The 18,798-nt window shown below is 46.6% G+C and overlaps 1 protein-coding gene across 1 annotated transcript in view; it reads right to left on the bottom strand.

Moving 5' to 3' along the window:
* Positions 1 to 18,798, bottom strand: part of LGR6 (leucine rich repeat containing G protein-coupled receptor 6) — a 156,598-nt gene that overhangs the window by 56,363 nt on the left and 81,437 nt on the right. The gene's annotated exons all lie outside the window — the stretch shown is intronic.

Below are 18,798 nucleotides of genomic sequence, written 5' to 3'. Positions count from 1 at the left end.
ACAGAAGTGCCCAGTTAAAGGCATTTTATATGCAGCATGATGGGCAGGATTCTTTATTCCCCTTTGCAACATAACACATGAATAGAGAACAGACTAAGTGATGGCTATGCTCCTGGTACCAAAAGGTCTTCAAACTGTTTAATCACTCCTCAGGGAGTTGCTGGCTTTTTCTGGAATAGGTACATTCTTTCTAATAAAAGCTGTGCATGTAGGAATTGCTAATTGCTATGGCTTTCAAATAGCTCTCTACTCTCCTCTGGAAGGAGAAAAGCTGAAGTTCTTGGCACAGAATTGTTAGTAATTATATCAATTATACTAAACAAAAACCAACCCAACAGTTCTCTCCTTTCTTCAGTGTGTGACTCTGGCTCCGTAAGTGATTTCTGTTATGATTTATATCTTAGATAATTGGACCGATTAGTGGGTAAATGGGACAGCGCAGGCTGAGGCTGGCTCCTCACCTTCCACGGAGCTGTTTTAAGCTTCATTTCACCAAATCACTCACTTGGTTTTTCTTGCAAGCATTAACCCGTTTGTTGCTAACAGAGAAGGATTCCTCTTCATGGAGCCGCCAGATGGCTTGGAAGCAGGACATTGTCTCGTGCCTGCTATGGACTAGTGCTATAAGTCTGTGGAACTTACAGCCCCACAGTGGATGAGATACCCAGCAGTCCCCAGAACCCAGATGTCTACATGGACAAGAATTCCAAGCTCAACCAAGGATCAAGGCACTGCAAAGTGCTATCCCAGTAGTTCCAGGTGAAGGGAGTTGATTTTAGAAAGCACATTCAAGAATGAAGGCTCATGAAAATCACCAGCTGCTTGACAGTCTTGGCTTCTGGCTTTAGATTTGCATCTATTGCTGGTGGTTATGGGGCATTTATAACAGCTAAAACAAAATTAGCTAAAAACAAAAAGTAGTCCAAAAAAGTGCCCAGAATCACCTCAAATGTAACTCCACTTGCTGCTTTAAGGACTACCTTGCTGCGGAGAGAGGGGGCTGCCTGGGAAGAACATTGAAAGCACCTGTTAGGGGTGGGAAAAGGGAAACTTGTCCTTGGGCAGGACAGTATCAGGCAGCCTGCTTGTAGGTTCAGGGTTAGGAGGCCAGCGTAGTGCAGGCTCACAGCTGGCTCTGATTCATGTGGGCTTTGAAGAGCCACGTCATTGCTCTGTGTATTGTCTGCATTTGAGAAACGTCTTGAGGAGAAACTGCCTGCCCTTTTGCCAAGAATAGTCCAGAGATGATGCTGGGAGCAAAAACAATCCCAAGTAGGTCGGAAAATCCTTTTCTATGAGAATAGGCCAATAGCGGGAGATTCCACCTTCCCACTGTGCAGAAGAGAAGCCAACGTAATCAATGCAGCCACTCCAGGAGGTCCAGGTAGTGGTGGCATTATGTACAGTTGCCAAAGCAGCAAGCATGTCACGAGGCATATATTAATTCTGGCAGGTCTCACTATACTCTGAGATTTTTTGTTTCCTGTGCAACAGTCCCATCAGTTTCTATGACATGTCCGATTCCAAGAACTGCTTCCACAGTGCTTTCAGAGGATGTAGGACTATGTTTCCTGGACATCTGTAAGCACACACATCCTGCTGTTTGTAACATGACTGGCAGTCAGTGTACAGGAGTGGAAAACCAGAAAAACTCTGTTCCTTAGCAGATGTGATACAAATCTCAGACTATCATAGGCAGAAGCCACTTTTCCCAGCTCTTTCCAGCTCTTTCTGGCTGTGAGCATATGTAGGGGAAGCTGCAGCCCGAAAACCAACACAAACAATGCCATGCTGTCAGGAGTTATCCTGACTTTTGCTGCTATTTCTTCTTCCTTGCACACAGAAAAGCTTCTAACAGTAGGCTGTTTGGATGCTTTATAAAAACTGTACACAGTAACCAGTCTGAAGTATAGACTCTGCGATGTTCCCCCATATCTCACAGCCCAGTCGCAGAAGGGCACTGGGGTGTCAGACTCCAGTCCATCCTCCCAGAATCTGTGCAGCATATTGGGCTATTATTTCCCTCGGTAAAGTTGGAGAAAACTTGCCACCAGAGATCACAGGCAGTGTTGGGTGGCGTTTGTTCTCCAGCCAAACGGTGGAGCTCCTCTACATCTTCCCTTGTGCCAGCAGGAGAACATAGGGCATGAACAAAGGGCACTGAGGAGAGAGAGCTGTTGCCCTCAGAGGAGTGAGGATGGACACAGAAGCAGTTGGAGGAAGAGCAGGTTCCCCACTTCTCTCTGAATCCACCCCCTTCTCAGGAGAGTGAAAGCTTGCTGTCTTTCTGGCCCCACTGTGCATGTGTGACTGCTGAACAGAGCTGATCTCACCAGAAATGTCTAATTGGTGCCTTCAGGCAATCACGTCTCTCTTCCTGTCTGAGTTTATCTTGAAAGGCTCGACTGAGTTACCTCCTGTCCCATAATAGGATATAAGTTCCTTGTAGTAACATGAGAAGGAGGTGATGTCACTGCAGCTAAACTTCTCTGATAACTTACTAATGACTGGGGCCAACACCTCAGTTCTGTTTTCAGGCAAAACTCCCAGACACACTGATTGAGTCAATACCTGGCTTGTGAGCTCCCAGGAAATTCTCAGCACAAGGAATTGAGGGTACAACAAGGGAGGCTGACTACAGAGCTGTGCAAAACACCCTGCTCAGAAACACTCAGTGCTGCCAGACTGTCTCCCCTTCTGCCACTCTCCTCCATAAGCCAGCTCCTTGTGTGTGTGACAGTGCAAGCATTCAGCTGTCTCTCTGTCAGGCACAGCACCTGGCAAGGTCTGGACACACAAAGGCATGGGCTTCTGGGTCCCTGAGCCTTCCAGAGTAACCTAGCTGGGGAGCAAGGGCTTCTTCCTTCAGCTGGTATTGAATGGGATAGGAGAACGGCAGCCAGGGACAGTGCTAGCCTGGAAGCTGGGAGACCTAGGTTCAAGTTTCTGCTCTACCTTTCATGACCTTGTGATCATACTATGCTGCAGTCACTATAGCAGAAATGACATGTTATTGAATAGGGAAAATGTTGCCTTGCAGGCCTACTTCAACACCTGGGCTCTCTGCCCCTGCCACAAGAGAGCTCGCAGCCCTCAAACAAGACCTGCAAGAGCTCTGTTAACAGGGATCCACCCACTACTCCACCTGCAGCAAACCTGTACCTCTGACTGGCCGCTGTTGCTGCTGGTTAATGGCCTTTAAGACTTTGCATTTGGGAAAAGTTTGGATTTTGCTGTGTTATAACCCCACTGTTTACCAGACCACTTGTAATTTGACCATGTGTGAGCACTAAGTTCCTCAGTTTGCTACTAATGCTTATCTTGTGAAGCTGGGCTGGTGTGGGCTTGTGCTCAGCACTTTGAGAGCCATAGCTTGGGTATGGGCTGAAGACCAAAGTCATGCACATAGCAGGACAAATAGGCAGACCTAGGATAGCTCAGAGAAGAGATGAAGCCACAGGTGGTGGGGCAGCTATACTGGCAAATTATGCTTAGGATGCCCAATTCTCTGTAAGTTACAGGGAGCACCACAGGCCGTCTTTCCTGGCCTGCAGGGAAGGCTGTAGATGCAAGGGGAGAATTCAGAGACTCTTGGGGAGTGAAGTGGGACGCGGGCAACATACAAAGATCAAGCCAAGGGGACTAGGTTAGCAGGACAAGTAGCTGAACAATGAGGGCTGGTATTTTGTTATATGGATACAAGGGTAGTATGGAAGGCAGAGAAAGATGAGATCAGGTTTAGGTGGACAGCTGGGAGCAACTGGAAAGAGGAGAAATATTCAGGTATAAAAAACAAGGGGGTAACATGGTCACAAACCCCAGTGTGGTGAAACTCCCTGACTGTTTCAGGACATACTACTGAAAAGGGGGGGGTCTGACTTGTTCTGAGCTCATCCAGCAAGACAAAGGTCACTGCAGCCTGAGAGAACCCCTGAGTCAACCATGTGCTGGGATATGAGAGCCAGCTCCCACCTCGCATGCACTGAGATCAGAGCCAGAATAGATGCATCACAAGGTCACTGTCTGGCAGTGGGGACCTGCAGGGGTATTACAGATAGATACTAGTTTGGCCTTGCGCTATGAGCTCTCATATGTGGTTTGACATAGAGGTACAACCCTGGTGGAGATAGGGCTCCAAATGCCCATACTGTTGTCTTTGACTTAGGCAGTCATTAAACTAAACTGATGATAATTTATATTTGATGAATATATGGGTTGGGGCCTCCTCTGGTTCATGTGCTAAACTGCACCCTGGTGTATGTGAGAGCCTCCTCATGTTAGGTGAGCACCCAAAGCATCCCCTGCAACCTGCCAGTGCAGCCAGCTTTGTTTTAGATGTGAAATAACCCTCACACTCATAGCTTCTGGACTCTTGAGGAGAATAATTGGGTGTTTGCTGAGAGCCTTGATGGTAACCCTTGTAGTGCATCACTTCTCACTAAATGTGTGTGACCCAGAGATGGCCAGAGAATGTCCCAGAGAGGGGTGCACAACAGCCCTCTGTGCTCACCCAAGCCTGAGGCTCTCTGGGCTTGGCCCTTCCACAAGTTCATAGACTGTTTTAAACCATATGGCAGCCATGAGCCCTCTAGAGATGACACAGGGGTCTGTGGAAGTGTTGTCCCATGTTCCCTGACTGTTGCTGAAGGGCTGCTCCAATGGCAAGGCACATTAGCTTTCAAGCCACACTACAACTGTAGGGCACTGGAAAACTGTTGTGCTCTGCCTGGTTGTGCTGCTTAATAGGTATAACACTCAGTCATGAGAACAGGGCTTAGGCTGCTTGACTGGGATCTGGGCCTAGCTGTCCAGTGTCCCCTGCTCTGCCACAGACTCATTGTGGCCCTGGACAAGTTGCTTAGCTTTTCTTTGCCTTCTTCTTCCTCTGTACAAAGGAAATACTAGCTTTACTTCACTTACCCCACCTTGCAAGGTACTATGAGGGGTGCCGCCTTCCTTCGGAAATTAGCACTGTGGATGCCTGTTAGGAGATCAAACACTCGGACCATCAACAGCCTGGACTAGAAGAGTCCTCAAAGACCACTACATCGAGCTCTTCTTGCTAAAGATATCATGACTAGTGGACCCTGTGATACACAGAGCTGGCTTTAGCTGCCCCTAAAATTTTCTTCATGCACATCACATTGCTTGGCTAAAAATTAACTTACCGTTTATACTGCCAAGATAGCTAGTGATTCTTATGCTTTACACTAAAAGATAACACAGTTCTGTGGCATCAGCTTTCACCCCTGAGTTTCACTAGACTGACTCCAATTTTCCTTGCTACGGGAGCAATGCCTTGAATCACAGAAACACAGAACGTTTGAGGTTGGAAGGGACCTCTGGAGATCATCTGGTCCAAGCCCCCTGCTCAAGCAGTGTCACCTAGAACACGTTGCCCAGGACCCTGCCCTGGCAGCTTTTGAGTATCTCCAAGCAACCTGTTCCAGTGCTCTATCACCTTCGTAATAAGGAAGTTTTTCTTATTTTCAGATGTAACTTTCTATGTTTCAGTTTGTGCCTGTTGTGTCTTGTCACTGGGTACCACTGAAAAGAGTCTGTCCCCATCCTCCTTACAGCCTCCCTTCAGATTTTTATATGCATTCATAAGATCCCTCCTCAGTCTTCTCTTCTCCAGGCTGAACAGGCCCAGCTTCCTCAGCCTTTCCTCGTATGACCGATGCTCTAGTCCCTTAGTCATCTTAGTAGCCCTTCACTGGACTCACTCCGGTAGCTCTATATCTCTCTCGTACTGCAGACATGACTACTCCAGGTGTGTCCTCACCAGGGCTGAGTAGAGGGGAAGTATTACCTCCCTCAGTCTGCTGGCAACACTCTTCCTAATGCAGCTCAGGATACCATTGGCCTTCTTGGCCACAAGGGCACATTGTTGGTTCATGGTCCATTGAAGTTCACAGAGTTATGAAAGATGCAGAAAATTAAAGATGAGAGCAAATTTGGGGCCATGGCTATGTAGTACATAGATGACTAAATGTTACATAGATGGTGTCAGTTTAAAAATATTGTTCATATCTTACTTGCCTTCCTATCTCCAGTTTACCTGGATCTTTTCTGTAGTTCATGAGGAGTGCTTACACATTCAATGTATGCAATAACATCTGGGACCCATCTTATTTTTGCACTGACACATCTACTGTATGTAACATCGGGGACCCATTGTCCGTCTTCTGTATTAAGTCATCAGTAGGGAAACGTAACATGCCCTGGCTACTTATGTATATAAGTGAGTGAGTTAAGGTTCATGAGCCCCCATGATAAAGGGTAATATAAAATATATTGAAGCTTTCTATATGACTCATACCCAAGAGCGTGTGTATGTGAAGTGTGGATGTGAGCTGTAATTATTATTTCTTTAGTGTCTACAATGTTCTAGGCACTGGCAAGGCAGTCAAGATGGCTTGTGCCTTTTTCTGAAAGCTATTATAGTCTGAATAACAGTCTGAGAGCTGGCAGAGCTTATGAGAAATGTGTGCAGATTGAATTAAATTTCTGAGCTCGTCAAGGTCTCTTTTGAGGGATGGTTGCTTGTTGAAAGGTAGATACTGTAGTCACTGAAGCGTGGGCAGAGAAAGCTAGGAGCACGATAGACAAGGGACCACCAATTTCAGCCTAGTGTAACTAATCTCTTGAATATTTATCCAAATGGAGCTCCTGGTTGCCACACTAGATTGCTAGCAGTCATGCATACAAACTACTTTGGAGATGACTACTGTACATGACGGTCATAGCAGTAGATATAACCTCTGCCAAGAAGCTAGAGAAATACAGCTCAAGCCTGCCAACCAGTGCTGTGACCTCTTTGCTGAGAAGCACAACTGGTGAGTCCCAAATGTGCTGGAACATGGCAAAGGTGTCACTCACCATCACCTAGTCATGCTGTGCTGCAGTACACTTCATTTGTATTGTTCCAAGAGGGTCTAATCACAAATGGAAAGTTAGAAAGTGAAGTCTCAAGAGAAGAAATGACTCAGAGGAATACCAGCAGAATTAAAAGATGAACAGGATGGCACAATTCAAAATAAATGGGAGATAAATCGCCTGTTCTCTACCCTTTCTAGGGCAGAATCTCAAATGCTGTCAAGAGATGTAACTAACTGTCACTTTTTACATACTGTGTACACAGGTAGGGCATCCAATGCAGTCGTGAGGAGAGTTTCTATATGTCCTTGCACCATTCTTGGTCACAGATAGCAATTTTGCCAGACATTTATTTTTCAGTGTTATTTGCCAGTTTTGCTGCACAAGAAAAAAAGTTATAGTGACTGAACTTTGAGCTGTTAGCCTGATAAACAACATGACACTTTTCCTGGGAGATGAGGACAGGGATTATTTTATAGAACAGACACTCACAAGCATGGGGCATTTTGACATTTCCTTTACAGGAACTTTATAATATCTCATTGCTCAGAGCTAGGGCTTAACACATGATGGACTAATGGAGGAAGGGGGGATGTATGGGGTCACTGCTAAACAAAAGTGTTCCTTGGGGTTGGTAAGTTCAACAGATAGTGTGTGGTCTCTAAACCTTCCCTTCAGAAAAGTGCAGTGATCTGCTCTTGCCAGATAAAAGTGTGCGTGCGTGTGTGTGTGTGTGTGTGTGTGTGTGTGTGTATGCTCCTGCACTCGTGTATGTGGAGGGGCATTTTTTTGCATTCCAAGAGTAGCAAAAGCTCATCTCACCAAGCATTATCCATATAGAAGTTGGAGCCAGTTATATAGGGTCTCTCCACAGCCAGCAGAGAAAAACAGACCCCTCCAGAGAGTGGTTCCTCTCCCTGCCACAGGTCTCTAAGATAAAGGATGAAACACCCTTCAGAGATGCTGATCATTTTACACTGATGACTAGCAGAGGTGATTGATATCTAGATAGCTACGGTCAGAGAAGACAAATCTACCTGGTCTACCCGAGGAAGATGTGGGCACAGCAGGAGCTTACCTGAAGGGAAGGATGACTGTGTGGAGAGGCCATGGGAGATGACTCAGAATAAATGGATTTCCTTCCTGATGTTATCTTAGGATCTCCCATCATGAGGGCAGGATCCAGCATTCTAGTTATAGCACCACTGCAAAGGCACCAGCCTCCCAGCCACAGCCACTTGGCCTCCCAGCTACAAATCCAACCCAATTTGTGCTACTGAAATGCCAAATGCCAGTGTGGCTGATCATGCTGCTGTTCCTTGAGGACTGCAAAAGGAGGCGGTGAAGCTGCTTGCTGGGTCCCACCAAGAATGCAGTGATGAAGCCAGTTTTAGCCCTATAAAAGAGAGTGATGCACATGCTGCCGAACAGATTTGTCAATGGCTTCTGAAACTGCAGCACTGTTCATGGTCATAGTAAAAATGCTAGCGCTCCTGAATGATACTGTGGGACAATCCAAGAACATGGCAGCAGGAGGAAACAGGCTGAATGGCAAAGAAAGCTATTAGAATAAGAAATAAGGTCCAGCTATACACTTTGTTTCCCAGTTTGGAATACTCTTGAATTCAGGCCAGGGATTTGGATCAGACCAGTGTAAGCACAGGAACAACTACAAAATTGAGATCTTAAGCTAGTCTTGTATTCTGAGGTTGCTTTTTCTCCTCAGTCCTAGTCTGCTACTGCCAAATTATTGCTGCCAGTCCTGGTGGCAATCACAACTCTGTTAATGACAGTTCAGACTTATCATGCACTGGGTGAAAGGGAGAAAAGAACTAGTGAGTGGCAGGTTGGATGACAGCCTGTGGCACACACAAACAGAAAAATCTGTTCTGCTCAAAGTCTGTGTTAGAAAGCAGTGACTCATCTGAATCTGGTTTATCATTCATGAACTAAATTATGAGATGTGCCTATAGAGCACAGAGAGTCCCAGTCCCTTCCAGGGACGTCAGTCCATCTCAAACCAAACAAAAGAAGCACATGTGTAACATTTCCTTACTACCTATGCACCAACTCAACTACACAAGCTACAGGGGCCACCTTGTCCTTTTCAGGTGAATCTCAAATTGTGCACACTAGGTCTGGGAGGAATGATCACAACACGTGGAGGCAGACAGTCTAATGCTTCCATACAGCTAACAAGAAATACTAAAAACAGCCAGGCTTCAGCAAGGACTCACCACACCACAGCTATGTCATTAGCTGAAGTACATCCAGACGTGTTTGATATGTACAACTGCAGCGTATACTTGGCCTTTGAGTCTTGAGTTTACCATCTGTGGTAGGCATCTATTTATTGGCTCCTCCTAGACTTTCTTCATTATAGAAATACCATTAAACAGTTAAATGCTAAAATGGAGACCAGACCTCTCCTAAAAACAAAACCTCTACTAACTTAGTTATGTTCCTCTCCAAAGTCAGCTGCTGAGAAGAGCTGGCTCGAGGGACAAAAGAGGATTTCAGAGATGGGGCAGGAAGGTTTTAAGCAGCCAATGACCTCTGGAGTGGAAGGAACTTCTTTTGCTCACTGTTTGTTCTGTGACGCTTGTTCTGGGCTCTCATTTTCTAGTAGAATCATCCTTTCTGCTTGAAAGTGGTCTATCACAGGAGAAATTGAAGGACCTGTGCTCTGAGTGGCAGAGATCGTCAAGAAAGTAAATATAGTTGATTTGCTTCAGTTTATCTTGTGAGTCTCAGCTAAGAACCACCTGCTTGCTCCTCCTTGATCTTTTTTCCATTGTGCTCCACAAAGCCTGTGGCCAATAAATCATGTTACAGGACTGAGGTGGCCTTGCCACAAGACAACTGCTATGCCGACACATTGTGAGTCACTGTTATGTCATACTGATTTCCTAGATTCCTATTTTCTCCACAGTTTTTATCCTGTAAACAGCCGATGGAAACAACACCTTTTAAAAATCTTATTGCATCACATGTGATTTATAGAGAACAATATTACTGTTAACAGTGAACTGTCAAATCTCAAATAGATCAAAGATCTGAAACGAGGAATGACTTGACTGAGCTCTTCAGGCCATGCTGATTCCAAAGTGATTTTTTTTCTTCCATCTATCATAAGAATTTATATGCTTCTGAGAGTCTGATCTGGTGGGAAGAGCTTTCCTCTTTGTCTACATCAAAGTCCACGTTTGCAAATTGCTGTAAGTCATTCTTTGCATTTTAATCTCCAGCCATACGGTATAAAAATAATTACCTGCCTTGAGGGGTAAGGGCTGAAGGAGTCTTTAATGCATAAAACTCTAAAAGGTCCCTGCTAAAGATACCAGAAAAATGGCACAACAAGTGGTGGAAAAACTGGATTATTTTAGTAAGAGGCAAAATAAACCTCTGTGCAGGAAGCGTCCATGAGAGGTTGATTTAATGCTAAGAGATTATGACTTAAGTGAAGTCAATGGAGTCAGATCACAATGTCAGAGGAAATGATATTTGCAGAAAACATTGAAATGTTTGCAATATTTTTAAGAACAATGTATATGACACAGTTTGTCCCTTCAGGTTGTATCCCATCAGCATATGAAGGCATTGATACCTTCTGCAGGACAGATGTAAAGAGAATGGATATTGCTGTCATGTAAGCATATGAAATGGAAGATGATGTTAAAAGGACCAAAATGGATAGGGTTGGAATCCTCCTCCAGGAGGTCAAGGCTGACTTCAGCTGGGAACAACAGATTTGGCCAAAGTGGTGAGTGAGTTCTGTAAGCATTTCAGAGGGAGGCAATGAACAAAGACTGTGAGGGATGAAGGAGGATAAAAGTGAGAGCAAGGACAGATTTCTAAGGAGTAGGACCTATTGGGCCATTGGCCACTCTCTGTACCTGCTTGCAGTGACGATGGCTAACTGTGTGCTGGGCTGCATTAGCCATCAGGTTGTGGGAAATGATTTGTTCTAGGTGGCTAACACATGCTGTCTTGAGGGAAGAACTCTCGCTTAGCTGCAGTTGCTTCCCTTGCAGGCATTTCCACTCCTCAGAACTCAATGGAAACAAAACAGTGTGCTGGTGTTCAGGGGCATGATCTGGGGAGATTTAGACTTGCCTTGCAAGGAAGCCATGCAAGAAACTAGCTGATGGCATTGCCCGTGTGAGACCTGAGTCTAAAGGAAGCACTAGAAACATGGAAAGCGTGATAGAGAGCCCAGGGGAAAAATTCACTCCAGATCCTTACATGCTGCAATGCTGAAGCATTGCAAAGTGACAGAAGGCAGATGCAAAGACAGTCATAGGTTTTCCTTGGAGCTGCTTTGCTTTTGAAAACATGCTGTCAAGCTCAACAGCAGAGCCAGTTAACCCTTTTTGGACACAGGGCTAACTATGTAGCCCTGTGTCCTCGAGGATCAAAGCCAGCATTTCCCAGCATTATGTTGCATCTTGCTGGGGAGACAAAGCAAAACCCAAAGTACAATGGGGAAAGGAGGCAGGAACACCTCCACCCTTGGTGCAGGATCTTTAGGATTCACTCTTCATGAAAGGAAGTGCCACTGCTGCTATTGCTGAGAGGGAACATGGCAGGGATGGGATGGGGGCTGACTGAGAAATAGGAAGGACTTGGAGGGGCAGAAGATGAGGTGAATGCAGTGGTGAGGTCTGTCTAAAAGTGCTTGAAAACCATTTCATGTTGGGCCAGAGTTAAGCTGTGTCACAACTGATCTCTGAACTTGCAAATGCAAGGGTGAGGCAGGGCATGGGCTCTGTGTGCTAGGGGCTGCCAGAAGCAGAGACAGCTGGGGGAAAATCCCACAGTTAAGGCCGGTCCAAGGCCTTGGCTGTTGCTAACCACTTGGACTGTGCAGCAATATCTGAAAATGGCTTTCCTGGACTGAATGGGCTTTGAGGACCTTTAGCCAAGACACTAGGCTTCCAGTTTCTTCTTATCACAAAGTTTAGTGCTGATGGACAATGATTCACACACTGTCTCTCCTCTGGATCAGGGTTACCAGATGTTTGGATGTTTCCGGGGAGTCCCTGAGCATGCAGGCCAGGTGATGCGCTGCAGCCACAGTAAACACTGATCCACATGCCATGCTTCAGGTGGTGAGGACTTAATGAGCCCTAACTAGGCTTGACACATAAGTGGGTACCACAGCTAGGAGTTGTCTCAGCTATGTCTCCATGTCTCCTTTTGGACTGTGTGCACTTCTTTGCTGTGAACAGAGAGGAATGGGTGCTGCTATGAGTGATTCATCTCCTAAGGTAGGTGTCTGAGTCTGGAGGTGAACTTCACCCCCAAAGCATCTATTTCTATCTCATGACTAAAGGGTATTGCTTAGATTCATAGACATGAGCTATGAAGCAGCTCAAGCAGATGAAGACTCCCACACTGATGGTATTTCATTGGGGGGGGCGGTTAGATGACTTCACATGTATTAGCATCTCCGTGCCAGCTCTGCCCATACTCTAACCCCTGGCTGCTTGGGGCGTCCATAAGGTGAGGTGCAGCAATAAGGTTCTCTGGGAGGATAGATGAACTACCACAGAGTAAGACATAACAAGTGGATTCCTTTGTGCAGCAGGGACAAAAGTGACTTCTGGGAGCTGTGCTTGTGCTTGTGCTGCTCTGTCTTACTGGTTCAGTGAACCTGCTACTGTACAAGGGATGCCCAAGGTCTCCTGCAATCCCAGCAGTTCAGAAGGTCTGAAACCTGGAGAAATGCACACAGCTCCAGGATTATGGCTATAGGCCAGAAATCAGATCACCATGCTGAAAACACAGTCTGGTATTGCCCAACAGCAGCTTTGGAAGCTGCACCGGGCCACTTAAAAATCTCCTCCTGGCAACCTATGGAATCAAAATCAGATGAGAGAAGCTACAACAGAGCCACCCATACTGGAAAATCTGTAACGCCCCTCTGGCTAGCCCTAATCCCCCTTTCCTCCCCAATTGCTGTAGGTAACAGCCACTCCAGCTGAGCCAGCCACATGCTAAGTACCTTTCTAAAGTGCTGATCTGCGAGAAACTCCAGAAGGAGCCAGCCATTCTCATCACTTTCCATATTTGAGAAAGAAAAACCAAGACTTTATCTTGATCTTTTAATCCATCAGGGTTCTTTTCTCTTTGCTTTCTCTACCTCTGCAAGCCTGGTAATTATAATTTATAGCACCTGCTCACTTTGAAATACCTTGGACTCCTTTTGCCTGGCAAAGGAACAGACACAGAGCCCATCTGCTTTAGGTAAGTGCTCACAAACCACAAAGTCGTTAATTAGACCGACACACGACTCTTCCAGAGCACACATGGTATGCTGTTACTGCACCTATAAACCACTGGTAACCAGATACTCTGCCAGGGGATCACAAGTGGATCAGAGCATTACGTAAAGCCTTGGCACCCCTTCCAGGGCTCAGAGCGTTGCCATTAGAGCATTGCCATGTTCTCTCTAATTCTCCCCATTGGGCTTCCCAACATGCTTCCCAGGTAAAGCAAGTCTGCCTGGGAAGCATCTCTCTAACACTTGATAGGAGGTTCAGTCTGCAGAGCTTTGTATTATCTTATTTTAAAATCCAAGTTCCTCTTTGTAATAATCTAAAGATCTCTGCCAAGGTCTCCTACCTGACACCTCAGGCTCCATGGAGTGATGCATCTATATCCTGCAGCTGACACTGAGCAGGGCAGGCCTGACTCTGGCCCCACAGACATGGCTGCAGCTTCAGAAGAGCTGTGATGATGGGTGTTTGTGAGGGCAGGTATATCGGATGTGGACGAGGTGGGAGACTTTACCCCCGGGGAGAGACAACCGTGGAGAAGACTGGGATCTCACTGCTGTGGAGGAAGAAATCATCAGGAAGAGAGGACAATGGGAGGTAAATACAGGCACCCCATAGGAGAAAGAGAGAAATAAGGCTTCACTAAGCGAGAGCAGAGCAGAATATCTTTGGGCAAGTATTGCTTTACCACAGTAACAGATGGCTACTGATGCTGGAAATGGCAGGAAGTGAGCTGGGCAGGAGTTGATGATGTTCCTGCCTTCTCTGACATGAAGTTTTGACGTTTGCCTCCTCAGACTGGCTTGCATCCATGGGGTAGACTGGGCCATAAAGACCTCTGGTCAGGAATTGCTCAACCCCTGTACTGGGTGCTTCATGATGGGAGGACGAGTGGCCATACACAGTCCCTGGCAAGTAATACTAGATGGCACATTGTATGTAAAACACAGCAGCAACCAAGCTTCAGGTCAGCACATGAAGTGATGGAGAACAGGTCTCCTAGACCTACAAATGCTGTTGGCATAGATTTATGCTGAATGACTGGAACACCTCTAGCTGGTTTGCCAGTCTTCCCAGCATTTGTGCTAGAGTTTACAGGAGGAAGCCCTGTTGCTTTGAAATGTTATTTGCCAAAACTAAAGAGTACCTCTTCCTGGGTTAGTAAAGGCATAGGGGGGTAGGGCAATGGGAACATCTCCTGGGAGAGCATCCACAGTGGGACCTCCTGACCCTCCCATCTCACACCAACTTGTCTGAGTCTTAAGTCAGTTTTTTGGCATGGCATCTGTTCTGTGAACATGGGTTAGCAGCTTTGAGAAGGCTCTTTGCACAAGGACAGATCCTCCTTTGCTGGACAAGGAGCTGAAGGGGAGAGGGTGGAGTTCAGTCACAAGCCACACAGCTACTGGGGACCCAAGCTGGCTTTGCATCAGAAGATCCAACATGATGCCCACTGAGGAAGGCCAGTGTTATGGTTTTAGGGGCCCTGTTAGATAAATATCTATTAAGTTAATAGAAATTGACTTCTGTGTGACCCCTCCCCAGTTAGCTGAATCCTGACAGAATTCTCACCCTGGAAAAATAGCACATGCCACAGGTAGCTGCCACTGTCAATCAAAAGAACACTCTAGAATATTCAAAGGAAGGAATCAGATTTGGACCACCAACCCGTGAGAGGATCCAAAAACCACCTATCAGTGGGCAGAAAAAAGGCCTCATATGACTTCGCCCACGATTGGGTCCGGACTATAAAAGGTGGCTGCTGGGGCCGTGGCAGACAGTTGGAGTTGGCAGTGGTGACAGAAGAAGGAGAGGAAGGTAGAAGAGTGGCGAGAAGAAAGAAGAGGTGGCGAGGCTGTATCACTTAGAGCGAAATCTCTTAGAACCCTTGGGCTCATAAGAGTGAAATCACTTAGGACCGTAGCCTCGCCTTAGCAGAGCAGCATCAGTGACCTCCCACCATAGGCTGCTGCACAGCCGTCGTCAGGGACAAAAGCACGGGGTCAGGGAAACCGTGCTCCTCCAATGCCCCCCTGACTCCCTCCTGGGACGGGACACTGGACCAGGACATGCCCTTTCCATACAGCTGCACAAGGGTCCATAAGTTAACCAGCACAGACGTTGTTCCTGGGGATCGGCACGCATCATTCTGTGTGGCTGGATCATGGCTATCCATGGATCATGGATATGGTTTATACTGAGGATCAGCACACATCTTTGTTCTATACCTGCTCTAAGACACAATGACAGTCCATACTGAGCCACTTATCCATCTAAAATCAGGTCTTATTTATCTTAACGGAGTATTTCCCCATTGGAATGGAGTGAGAAGGAAAAGATGGCTACAGAACAGCATTTCTACTTTAAATGTGAGCTGGAAGGGGAATTGCAAGATTCTGCAAGTTTTGGCTTCTCCCATTGGGAAGCAGCACAGGATGGAGACCCAGCAGGTCATGAATTCACCAGTGTGAGAGTGGTGCAGGCCCCTCACAGTGCATGGTATGGGCCTTCAAAAATGTCCAGGTCCATGCAGAGCAGGGCTATCCCTTATAGCAATGCTGGGTTTCATTACCAGACATGGTTGTTGGATCTACATTATGATCAAGGCTTTCCTGTTGTACAGTTTCTGTGTAAAGAGTGAGAAAGTATAAATCATCATATTTTTCTGCTCATGTCATCCACGCTTTCAAATAGGACTTTCTAATAATGTGCTAAAAGCCTTTCAGATTAGCTCTCCAGCTGGGGTGCATGTTCCACAATGTGGACTGTACTGTAACAGAATTACCCAGACTGACGGCACAGCTCTGCTGGCTTTGATGGTTACAAGGGCTGTGAACTAGCTGTCGGCTAGAAAGTTGAATGTAACCCAAAGCACTACAGGATCAGCTCTTTCCTTGAGCTCCTGCCTCTAGGCAGCAGAACTAGGAACACAGTCACCTCTCTGACCAAAGTCTGGAGACAGGAGCCAGTGCACAAGCTGTGTATGCCTTTCAAATGATCTGACAGCTCCAATACTTGCAGTATCACTTTGATGTGTAGAATATGTATCCAGGTCTCTTTCAGATACTGTCCTACTGCAGAGAAGGCCTGGCTACTTCAGTCTAGCTCAGACAGTGGTAGGTAGCTGATGGGCTTTGGTGTGGTGGCTCTACAGTAAGCCCAGAGCTCAGAGCAAAGCTCACTTAATGTGGCTGAATCTCACACCGGGATTTCTCTGTTCTCTCAGCTTTCACTCGATTCATTTACTTTCATGGCATGAACATGCTTCCTCTAGGGAAAGGCCTTGCAGCCAGCTCGACTCACAGCCAGCTCGACTCATTCTCCTGGATGGCAGTATCTGCATGAGATGCAGAGTCACAGAAGCCACAGGAGGTCTCTGAGCTACTTAGAGGCGACAGCTGGAAAAAGCTCCTGGCTTTTCATGTGAAAATTAGATGGGGGGGGGGGAGGGGGAACCCATTTTAAGCTCCATCCAATGAAACACTTGTTTTCCCAATGAGAACCTTCCCTTTGTACTTACTTTCTCTTGCTGTGCCTAGTAGCTGGTGGATAAGTTGTGGGCCCAGCTGTTATAGTCAGGAGAATTAGATGGAGCAGTCCTTCAGGATTGGTGCAGGGTTAGAAGGGCTCCCTCCCCCCTTCCTCCCCCCCAGTAATCTGAACCCAGATCTTCTCAAGTCTGGCAAATATTTCAAATATTTTTTTCTTATTTTTTTCTGTAGTCAGATATAAATCAGAGAATCCTGGGAGAGGAGGAGATGTTAAGAAGGACAGGAGTGGGATGTCATTGGTTTGGCCACTCCTATACCCAGTTTGTGTCTGGAGCAGGAATTTGGGGCTGATAAGAGGCTGGAGAGGGAGCCCAAGTCTCAGAGGTGGAGCTGGGGAAGGCTCAGGAAAGGCAGCCCTGGTCAGGGCGATAAAGGCTGGTACCTTGCTGAAAATGGATAACCAGGAAAGGAGGAGTGAAGAAGTCCAGAGGAACGGGGCAGGGGGGCTTGGATACTGCCAGAAAGAAAGGCCTGGCTAAACTACCAGCAGTGAGGGGCTGAGGTAAGCTTTAAGAGGGAAATAGAAACGCAGACAGATTGTTTCAAAAATGACAAGGGTGCCAGAGAAAGGAAGATCCCTGCTTAGTTGCATCAGTTCCTTGAAGGGAGGATGTGCCAGGGGCCCTGCTGAGAAGGTACTGGCTGGGGTAGTGCACTCCAGCCTCAGAGGAGATACGACTGTTTTGTAGGAACCTCTCTTGCCCCTGCTTTTGTGGATCTGCTAAAACTAGCCCTGATATAAAGGGCATTAGGCATGTCCTAACCAGACATGTCCTGATACACAGTCTTCTGATTTTATTCTAAGCCTAGTCTCCCTCCAGCTGTCTGAAGCAGCCTATTTCATCTTGAAATTTTCTCCTACTGTTCAGTCTCTACAGGAAGAATACTAGATCCCAGCTTGCCTGAGCATGCCTTCTTCACCCAGGACACTTGGGAGAGCCACTGGCCTCAAAGTGCACTAAGAGCAGGCACCTCTTTGGGCAAACTCAGAAGGCTCTATTCAAGCTCATTCAGATTCAGCAATGCTCTCCTCACATCCCTGAGTGCCACAGATAAGGCTCTGGCAGCTCACCCTGCAGTACCTCAGCATATGTTTGCTGTGTTGATCCAATACAAGCTTTACTTCCACCCTGAGCCTTAAATGAACCCCAAATGTGCTGTGAGTAGCTTGTTGAACTGTTCTGCATTCTTTATGTATGATGGTGGTATGATGTGTTTCAGTGGGGGCTGTTGGGAGAGGGGATGGAGCCTGTGACCTCTCAGCACTTGCTGTGGTCATCAGTGGTGTGTTCCCTAGGGTAGGGGCCTAAGCAACAGTGGCTGCCTGCAGGTGGTTGAAATGAAGAGGAAACTGCAGAGTCATGCAAAATTGAGTTCTTTCAATCCGTGGGCTCTGATGGCACTGGCTGGCTGATGCTCTTCATGGGCAGAGGAGAGACAGGCTGAGGGGTGAAAGGGGCATTGCTGGGGCAGCCCCACTGCAGTGACACCTTCCATGTCACACTTCCCATCTGAGGGGTCTCAAATCACTTGGAAATCAACCTAATCTCTGAAACCTTAGAGTGGAGGATCGTGACTTTCTTTCCATCTTCTCCATCTTTGAAAGACTGATATCAATACATTTTAATAACAGCTGCAACCATTTGCCAATGATGTTGCAGCAACAAATGTTCCAAATTTCTCCTGGCAGCAAGAACGTTCATATTCTGAATGGACAACATTCCCATTGCAAATTAATATTCGAATTAATGTTTACAAAATCTCCTTTGTGCTGGGAAGGCCACACATGGAGAACTGTGCCCAGTTTTGGACAGCCCAGTATAAGAGGGATGACAAGGAACGAGGTGGGTTCAGTGGAGGGCTAGTAAATGAGTCAGGGTCCTCAATTTTCAGCATGAAAACCAATTCAGGATGCTCTTACGAGTTTTAGCAGAGCTATTTACTCCAGCTGTGTGATGACCGAACAAATCTACCCTAAATTCCGTGGCACTGCCATGAACAGAGCTCTGGTAGTAGGTCTCTACCCAGGAAAACTGCAGCTGTTTCAGTGATGTGTGACTTTTAGTGAATACAGTAGCACAAACCTG

Source organism: Struthio camelus, chromosome 24 (assembly GCF_040807025.1).
Source record: "Struthio camelus isolate bStrCam1 chromosome 24, bStrCam1.hap1, whole genome shotgun sequence".
In the NCBI taxonomy this organism is placed as follows: Eukaryota; Metazoa; Chordata; class Aves; order Struthioniformes; family Struthionidae; genus Struthio; species Struthio camelus.
Note: the sequence above shows the minus strand (reverse complement) of the source record. Positions and strands in the feature narration are given on the sequence as shown.